Consider the following 10,524-nt stretch of genomic DNA (forward strand, 5'->3'; position numbering starts at 1 on the left):
GTCTGGTTGCTAGGGTCCAAATTACCCTAGCAACCATGTACTAATTTGATTAGGAGACTGGGCTACAATTAGGGGGCAATAAAATCTAACAACATTAATAATACATTTGTAGCCTCACTCAGCATTAGTTGTTATAGATTGTGGGCAGTTACCCCTATTTGAAAACTGTAAACAGTCTGACGTAGAAGCCAAATAATTCTAATTAATATAGTAATTAAATAATGTAGACAAATGGATTAGTTGCTTTGCATTAGTCATTCTACTACATTTAAAGTTAACTTGAAAAGTGAGCCAATGCTTTAACATATATGGAATTTTTTTTTGTACATTTATTTTATAACCAATTTTATAAGCATGTATGTAATACTTTAAATTATGGCCTGAAAATGTTTATTTTTTATTTCTGAATCGCAATTACCGCCGTTTGTATGGAGACCTGGCTCAGAAAACCTCTGGACTTATAAAGAACCAAATTTGGATGGCTATTTTAAATAAAATAAATGCAGTTGGTGTTACTACCCGCACAGTTAATGACATTAAAAAACGATGGCTTGATGTAAGGAGAAGAGCTAAAGATAAAGTTACAAGTAACTATAAAGAAATGACAAAAACTGGCGGTGGATTACAACAATTGAGTCAGTTATCTGAAAATGATGAATTAGTATTAGAGACAATCAATCCGGTGCAAATAGTTGCTTTATCAAATTTTGACACTTCACGAAGAAGTAGTGAAGGTAATCTTTGTTTTTTATATAAAACATTAATAATAGGGTAGTATTAGAATTTTTATTTTTAAAATTTGAACTTTTACTGTGTATTTAATTGTACATTAATATTGAAAGGTATAATCAAGGGGGGAAGCATTTCAATTCAGCAATATGTTAAATATTACCTTCTAATTTCATTTGGTGTGGTTCAAGTCTGTATCATTTTTGCTGCTTCATGGATTCTCTATTTTCAATTATAGTAACAATTATTAAAGGGGAATGAAACCCTTAGGTGCAAACTCAAACCCACCACCCCACTGTAGGCCCTCCTCCCCCTGCCCTACCTCTCCCCTACTTCCCCCTTAATGCAGGTCCCCTCCAGCGATGTTCACAGGGGCCATCTTCTCTTCCCTGTGAACATCGCTGGAGTGGACCTGCATTAAGGGGTAAGTAGGGACTTTGGGCCAATAGCCCGAGAGGAGAGGTAGGTGGGGGGTGGAGGGTTTGGTTTTAGCGCTGGGGGGGTTTCATTCCCCTTTGATGCTTCACATATTTTTTTATTCTCAAATATATATGGGGGTAACTGATAGTCCTTAAAGAGCTTGTTCACCTTTAAACAACTAGTTGTTTTCAGATAGATCACTGGAATTAACAACTTTTTATAATTACTGGCTATTTTCTATTTGTAACCGTTTCTCTAATATTGAAGTGTAAAGTGTCATTTTTCACTTTCTAAAAAACTGTTCTAAACTGATACATTTAGTTGATACATTTCTTATCTTTGTCCCTGCTGTGCAGAATCTCTGGGTTTCATTACAGGCAGCAAAATTGTATCAGTTTAGAGTCTGCGCCTGAATTACTGAGCTGCCAGACTCAAACACCACAGACACCAACATTCAAAATTAAACTTAGATTTTGGGAGAACAGTAAAAGATAAATAATGGAAAGTACATGAAAAAAGGCTTTATTTCAGGTTAACAATTTAAAAACAACTGAACTGAAAAAGAGTGTTTTGAAGGTGAACAACCCTTTTAAGCAAAAGCAACCAAACAGCACGACACATGTACTGAATACCTATTAGAAAACTAATTGGTTGCTATGAGTTACTGCATCTGGCCAACCTTAGTGCCTTGTTTTCCATGCTGTTGTCACGTTTAAGAATATAAGCACTCCCTAATTTACAATAGTGAAGTACTATTTTGGCTGAGAAATGGATTAAAATATAAACTTGCATTTTCGATCTGGCCTTAAAATGGTAGCAAATGTTAATTTGATTTTATATATTTTCCCCACAGATGCCATTTTGGATGAGGTTGATTCAGATGTAATAGGTGAAAATTCAATGTATAGTATGGACAATGATAATATGGAGTTTTCATTCATTAATGATGAAGATAATACCCAGATGACTCAGATATCTGATACACCTCAAAACATACCTCATGAAGATGATGACTTGAACATTCTAAGTAGCCATGTAAAATATACCCAAGAAGCCATTTCAGCAATCAATAACTTTGAACAAACGTTTCAGAAAGAAATGTGTGATTTGAAGTTTTGCCTTCAGAATAATCTTAAAGATGTATGCAATGAGATTGGAAAGCTTACTAGTGTGCTGGTAGAAAGAATAAAACCTACTAAAACATTTACAGATGCACAATGCCAAACGAAAGCAATAGATGTAGAACAGGATTCTACAGCCGATGAAATCTGTAATGAACTTCAATTACAACTGACCCCATCTCCTGTTTCAATCAATTTACTTGATGAAACTGAAATACAAAATTCTGAAATACAAAATTCTGAGGTCAATGACAGTATAGAAAACGCAAAAAAAACAAGAAAATGCCATCCAAAATCGAACAAAAAAGTAATTTGTTCAAGGACACCAACAGAAAGAAGGAGGTGTTGCCCTCAACGGTTTCTGCTAGATGTGAAATCTGAGCTTTCTAAAAAAAAAAAATTTCTTTGATTTTATTTGCTAAACACCAATGAGTGTTGTTTGCAAAAAGGTTGTTTGTAGTTTCTTGTCATTGCTAATGTTTGTATAGCAAGCAATTTATTGTAGTAAATAATATAAATATTACCCTTTTCTGTTTTTGTTTTTTTTTAAGCCAATTTACTATTGAATAATCCCAAATTTTGTAATTGTGAATATTACAGTTAACTGATGTTTGTACACTACATTCAGTTTTCTTAAATGCAGTATTTGTAAAGTTTATGTAAAGAAATATTAGTCAAATAAATGTTAACTAGAGTGCATCAATTGCCTTGTGTATTTTTCCCAGTTGGTGTCAAGTTGGCAAAACAAACGTAAAAAAAAACAAAAAAAAAAACAATAATTCACTTTTGGCTCGACAGTTCTCCAAACTCAGAAAACTCCAAAGACCAATGTTCTAAAAGTGGGTTTTTAGTGCAAGTACTATACTATAAAGATATTTTACAAAATGAATAGTAACAGAGAATTTGAATTATGTACTATCTATATATCGTGTCATTGTAGATTTGCTATTAACATTTACATTTCAAAAATGAACCCAGTTTTTTTATTTGAAAAAAAATATTTATTTTCACAATGATTATAAAATAGTACTTTCACGAATGTCTTAATTATTTTTTAAACAATTATCAATTTAACAAATTGCCACATTATATTTGAAACATTATTGAAATGCAACATATACTTCTGTCACTTACACCCCGTGTTATGAATGGCAAGATATACTTCTCTCGCTATGTTACAATTTTAAAATAAATATAATTCAAAATATTTAACGATTCAAGAAAATTTGAATTGTTAAATGCAGCAAATTAAATGAAAGAGAAAATATAGTTTCTACTACTTTAAATTTTTAAAGATACACGTTGGGGGTCATATATAAGCAAAGGCCATATTTACACCTGGGTAGTAACCTATGGCAACTAATCAGATGCATGCTTTTATTGTTCTACCTGCATACTACCAGTGTTTTTAAAATGAGCACAATTGTGTTCATCCATTACAGTAAAACTCGCATATTCCAAACTATTTTAATGTGCGTTTCAAATCAAAGCATGAGGCATTTAAACATGATGTTATTTTTAAACATTTTCACTTAGTTTTTGACAAAAATTTTACTTTGAAAACCAGAATACGAAAAATGGCATTGTACTAATTACAGAAGTTTTTGAAGAACTTTGTTAGTAATAAACACTTGCATAAATTTAACATTTTGAATAAAAACTCAAAAAAAAAGTTTAATGCAGACGTTTCAGAGCTACAATATATTGTTGCATGGTGCGCGTCATACATGTCATCTGGTGTAAATAGCGAAGGCAAGTTGGATTGTGGCAATGTTTGGATTGTACACAACTTTCTTTCTTTTTTTTTTCCAAAGGTTGATTTTTATTGGCATGAACATCTTCTACATACAGTTATGATTTAATGTCTTCTGAGATCTTTTCTATAAGAAATTAAATACAAAGTTTTTCTTTTGTTTTTTTTTTTAAAAAAAATTTGAATTTTCAAACTGAACATAACAGTAAAATCTTTCAAAATGTAATGGTTTCATCTGAAGCAAATCACAAAGAACAAAATAATAAAAACAAAAATTACTGTAATTTGTTTTGCATATCATTTTAAAATTAATTGGGAATACATGATTTCACAATGAATTAACAAGTTCTTCACCTTTTGTGCACACTGATTTTTAGAAATATATTTATACTTATGAATTTATGCTCTGAAAGTACAATTTACAGAAAATTAGGTACCAAATGTGTGGCAAAGACTAAATTACAACCATTGTACAAATTATAAAAATAACCACACATTTGATTAAAAAACAGCCAAGAAAATGTTTGTGTGCTTAAAGGGCACCTATCGTGTAAAAAGGTTACCCCCAAACAAATTTGCGGGCTGATAGAGCCTGTATTCCGGTTGTGGGTACTATTTTTTTTTTTTTTTTTTTTTTTAAAAAGCCCCCCCACCAGGACCGGAAAGCTCGCACTGGGAGGGAGCTCTCGGTGCAGGCCGCCATGACAGTAGGAGTGCATGCGTGTTTGTCAGCTTGTGACGTCACACGCATTAAGAAAAGAGGCCCCAACAGTGACAACTTTTCTTAATACACATGATGTCACAAGCTGACAAATGCGTATGAGCTCCTACTGTCATGGTGGCTCACACCGAGAGCTCCCTTCCGATGCGAGCTTGTCGGCGATGGTGGGGGACATTTTTTTTTTTTTAAAAAAAAATAGTAACCCCAACCAGAATGCAGCCTCTATCAGCCCGCCCATTTGGTTGTGGGGTCACTTTTTTATACAATAGGTGCCCTTTAAACCAGTGTCTCTAAAAGAAACAAATGTATCAGAAGGGACAGAAGACAACACCTAAGAACTTTGCTGTGCAAATGTTGAAATTGTGGAAAAGCCAAAATGACTAGTTCCTAAGGGTAGTTATGATCTACCTAATAAGTATTTCATAGTTTATTTCTAAATTTGTATTCTGACATAACATTATTCTACTTACCGTTGGATGAATTTCCATCAGACAAATTGATGATATTCTGCATTTCCACAGACTGACCTTGACATGAGTAGTTAGACTCTTCTAGATTAATGAAGGCTAGAATGCAAATGTAAAAACAAAACTATCAACACACTATTTAATTGATATAAAACTTGTCCAAACTTGTCCCCCCCCCACCACCTCCCACCCCCACCCCCACCTCAGATGGCATTAGTATAGAAACACAGAAGGATATTTAGAAAGGAAACAGAAGTCTTCCTAACACTTACGACTACAGCCAAAAGGGTATACATTGCAGGAATAGACTGATGATAAATGCTCTATACTGTATGCTAAACGTGATGTGTGTCTCTGTTGCAATACTGTACCCCTCATCCCCTCCTTTTCTTCTGTATCCCCGTATAACTTTGAAAATTAAAAATAAAGACTTACAAAAAAAAAAAACTTGTCCAGCTTTTTATATGTACCGTTTTTTAAATTTATTAACACAAACCAATACAACAATTGAAAAATTGAATACTGAATTTGAATACATGAAAATTTCACAAATGCCACAAGAACAAGTTACAGAAATGTTGCCTGTTGCAACCTAAATATTACAATTAAACATGTATTGATTTTAAATGTGTATTTTTGAAAGGCCAGAGTAGAAAGATGAGTTATACAAAGTAATAATAATAATTTCTTAGCCTTTGCAAAACATTTCCATTTTTGAAGAGCTCAGCAATACCTATTTGGAAGCAGCAAAGAGTTTTTTGAAAAAGAATTCTATTTATGTAAATTTAAAAAAACATCATTTGTTTTTTTAATGGGGGTCAATGATTCCTGGATTAAAGCAGTAAGAAGGTAACAATTATATTTAAAAATTAACCAAATATGAAAAAATATTGAATAGTTGCTTACAGTTAGCCATCATAAAGCATATTTAACATTAATGTAAAGGTGAACCACGAATTTAACCTCAATATTATTGCTAGTCTTGGAAAAAGCACAATAAACAAATGTACTGTGCTTAATGTGTGTTCTGAAATTAGAAACAATTTGCCATGTTTACTAGACACTATTTTAGAAATCATTAGCCAACACTAACCTTCTCCACTGTTTGCCCGATTTGTATGTGTTTCACCTTCATACGAATTTGAAATAGATTCATATTCTGCATTTTTGCCTGAGGTCTCAGTTAAGTTAGATGTAGAAGAGGTCTCTTTTTCAATAAAAAAAAGAGATAAGGTTTCAATTTCGTTAAAGAGTGAAGAGTAGGGATGTAGCGAACTGCCGATTTGGTGTTCGCGAACGCCGTTCGCGAACACCGGCAAAAAATGCGAACGTTCGCGAACTTCAAACACCCGCTAAAATCGTTCGATTCGAACGATCGAAGGATTTTAATCGTTCGATCGAACAATTTTCATTCGAATCGAACGATCGAAGCATTTAACGAAAAAGAGTCCTCTTCAACAACTGATGGAAAAGAAACCTCTTCACTCTTTAACGAAAAAGAGTCCTCTTCAACAACTGATGGAAAAGAAACCTCTTCACTCTTTAACGAAAAAGAGTCCTCTTCAACAACTGATGGAAAAGAAACCTCTTCACTCTTTAACGAAAAAGAGTCCTCTTCAACAACTGATGGAAAAGAAACCTCTTCACTCTTTAACGAAAAAGAGTCCTCTTCAACAACTGATGGAAAAGAAACCTCTTCACTAGGGATGTAGCGAACTGTTCGCCGGCGAACTTGTTCGCGCGAACTTCGACCGCTCGCCTCCGCCGAATGTTCACGAACTTCGCGCGACGTTCGCATTTTGAGTTCGCGTTCGATTCGAATACAAATTGTTCGACCATTCGACCATTCGAATTCCTTCGACCGCTAAAAATCTAACGATTTCCATTCGTTCGAACGATTGTAAGCATTCGATCGAATGCTTCGATCGTTCGATTCGAATGAAAATCGTTCGATCGAACGATTAAAATCCTTCGATCGTTCGAATCGAACGATTTTAGCGGGTGTTCGAAGTTCGCAAACTGTTCGCGAACGTTCGCATTTTTTGCCGGTGTTCGCGAACGGCGTTCGCGAACACCAAATCGGCAGTTCGCTACATCCCTACTCCCTCCTGGTGCAAGCGCGCTGGTGGGGGGGCATTTTTTTTTTTTATTAAAAAAACCAAACAGTACCCCCAACCGGAATGCAGGCTCTATCAGCCAACACATTGGGTTGGGGGTAACCGTTTTTCATGATAGGTAGCCTTTAGGTTCATTTTCACTATGTTATGAAATGGGAGTTTCTAAGCATTTTTTCAATGCCCTTCATTTCATAGTTCCTAAATGAATTGCACTCTTCTTCTGACTCTTTGCAACTTTCAAAAGGGGGTAATTGTGCCCTTCCACAAATGAAAATCTCTGTAAGCCTACACATATTGTTATTTGTACTTTTCAATACTGCTCTCTTTGTTCTGCTCCTATCCAATTCATAGAAATGCTTTGTTGCTAGGGAAATTTAGACCATAGCAACCATATTTCAGAAACTGCCAAACTGAAGTGCATCAACTTATAAAGACAAATAAATAATTATAAAAACAATTAAAGGAACAGTTCAGTGTAAAAAAAAAAAAAGGTAAATAGCTAGGCTGTGCAAAATAAAACATATATAGCTATAGCTATAGTTAGCCAAAAATGTAATGTATAAAGGCTAGAGTGACTAGATGTGTAACATAACAGAATACAACACAACTTCCAGCTTTTCAGCTCTCTAACTTTGAGTTAGTCAGCAACTTGAAGGGGGGCCACATGGGACATTTCTGTTCAGTGAGTTTGCAATTGATACTCAGCATTCAGCTCAGATTCAAAAGCAACATATATGACCCATGTGCCCCCCCTCAAGTCACTGATTGGTTACTGCCTGGTAACCAGTCAATGTAAACCAAGAGAGCTGAAAAGCAAGAAGGTGTTCTGTTCTGTTATGTTAGACTTACAGTCACTACAACCTTTATACATTAAATTTTTGGCTAACTAACTATATTAGATACATTTTTTATTTTGCACAGCCTATTTACCCAGTTTTTACTTTTATACCAAACAATTCCTTTCAAATGCAAATGATTTTTGAATTAAAATGTCTACATGAAACCAAGTTATAAATAAAAAACATAAGTAGTGTTCCCAACGTGATATAGTTCGCACAGCGATAGTCGCAAAAAACCGAATATAATTTCGTTAAATTCGCCGCAGGTTTCTTTTCCAACTCACAAACTGTACAGTTTTTTTTCTTAACTTGGACTTTATTAATGTTAATTAGGCACTCACATTTCTAACAATAACTCATCAAAATATTCTTAAGTAATGAACATTTTTTTAAATAGTTTCTTAATAAAAACTTACCAACGAAGATTCTTTTCAGGAACCTAGAATACATTGGGTTACCCCTCCTTTTTAAATCAGAAAGACGTTTTTGCAGCTGACCAACAGATCTTTAACTCCAAATTTTTCTTGCATTTCCCTGGATATCCGACGCATAATTCTATGCTTCCTGAGTGCCACATTCCCTTCGTCCTTCTCCTTAGACTTGTATCGGCTCTTAGCAAGGCCTCTCAGGAGAAAAATGATCTCTTCATGGGAGAACCGCACTGCACGATCCTTTTGGTTCGCCATATTCCTGACGTCACGCGTCTTTCCGGAAGTACACAGACAGGAAAGTACACAAACAGGAAGTCGACGTGCGACTTTATTTTCGAATGTCACATAACATTTATATTCGCAGAGCGAATAAAATAAGCGCACTAAAACAGAAATAACCTAAAAATAATTTTATAGCATGTTGATGGTGAGTATTTGTTCGCATAGCGAACACAACAAATGGCTATTTGAGTAAATTAAAAGGAAAATTTTAAACGCAACTTTTGTATGTATTACAATAACCATAAGTTGTTTTTTTTTTTAAAAAAATATAGTCAAGGAAAATATTTGTACAGGTTGATAGGCCTGCTTCAAATAGTTATCAAACTGAGAAAAAACATAGCCAAATTGCAAAAAGTAACTCTCATTCCTCTCAGAAATCTTTTAATAGGACAATAATAACTTCAAATAATATATTGTGACAATTGTCAATTAGTAATCAGGTATAATAAGATTATTAAACAACTTTTTCCACTTTGTAATAAGTATATCACTAGGTTTACAATTGAAGAAAACAGGTTTCTAAGGTTTAATTTACCCTACCAACCATACTCAGATTCCAATGAGAGACCATAATATGAATATGAGAGGCCAAAATAGATGAGTAACAAAAAGTATCAAGAGCAATTCATTAGTCTAACTGAGCATTTTTTAGGAGTGGTCAGTGACCCTCAATACAAAACATGAAACAAACAAAAGAAGATGGCAATTTAAAAAATAATCATAAAAATACCAGTTAAATGTTGCTTAAAATTAGTAATTTCATCATAGTTAGTATGGCTAAAATAAGTTGGTACCAATCTAAGTAAACTTTTAAGTTATAGAATATCTAATTCTGAGCCCATTTACATTTTCTCACTCCTGCAAACAAATGGGGGTCACTGACCATATAAAAAAACAAATGTGGTCTTTAAGGCTACACATGTATTGTAATTACTATTTTTTATTACTCCTCTTTCTGTTCTGGTCCTGTCTTATTCATGTCAAATTATTGAAGCAAGGGAAATGTAGATCCCAGCAACCAAATTTCTAAAAATGCATACTATAGAGCTGCATAAATAAAAGCCAAAAGTATTAACTAATGACTCAAAAACCTAATGCAAATCTCTCACAATATCACTCACTTAAATGCCAAAGGAGCTGCTGAAAGATGCAATAAAAAGTGACTATTAAGTAGGCTGGTGGGGGATGTTTGGACTAGTAAGTAGGGATGTAGCAAACTGCCGATTTGGTGTTCGCGAACGCCGTTCGCGAACACCGGCAAAAAATGCGAACGTTCGCGAACAGTTTGCGAACTTCGAACACCCGCTAAAATCGTTCGATTCGAACGATCGAAGGATTTTAATCGTTCGATCGAACGATTTTCATTCGAATCGAACGATCGAAGCATTCGATCGAATGCTTTTCATTCGATCGAATGCTTACAATCGTTCGAACGAATGGAAATCGTTCGATTTTTAGCGGTCGAAGGAATTCGAATGGTCGAATGGTCGAGCGATTTGTATTCGAATCGAACGCGAACTCAAAATGCGAACGTCGCGCGACGTTCGCGAACATTCGGCGGACGCGAACGGTCGAAGTTCGCGCGAACAAGTTCGCCGGCGAACAGTTCGCTACATCCCTACTAGTAAGAATGGAAGGACCTAT

The 10,524-nt window shown here is 34.6% G+C and overlaps 1 long non-coding RNA gene across 1 annotated transcript; it reads right to left on the reverse strand.

Annotated features, from left to right (window-relative positions):
• Positions 1-4,079: 4,079 nt before the first annotated feature.
• On the reverse strand, positions 4,080-5,636 carry LOC121400532. The gene is made up of 2 exons (XR_005965794.1): positions 5,215-5,636; positions 4,080-4,150 (listed from the first exon to the last, which is right to left on the reverse strand). It is a non-coding gene; the product is annotated as an uncharacterized LOC121400532 (long non-coding RNA).
• Positions 5,637-10,524: the final 4,888 nt, after the last annotated feature.

Source organism: Xenopus laevis, chromosome 2S (assembly GCF_017654675.1).
Source record: "Xenopus laevis strain J_2021 chromosome 2S, Xenopus_laevis_v10.1, whole genome shotgun sequence".
NCBI classification, from domain to species: Eukaryota; Metazoa; Chordata; class Amphibia; order Anura; family Pipidae; genus Xenopus; species Xenopus laevis.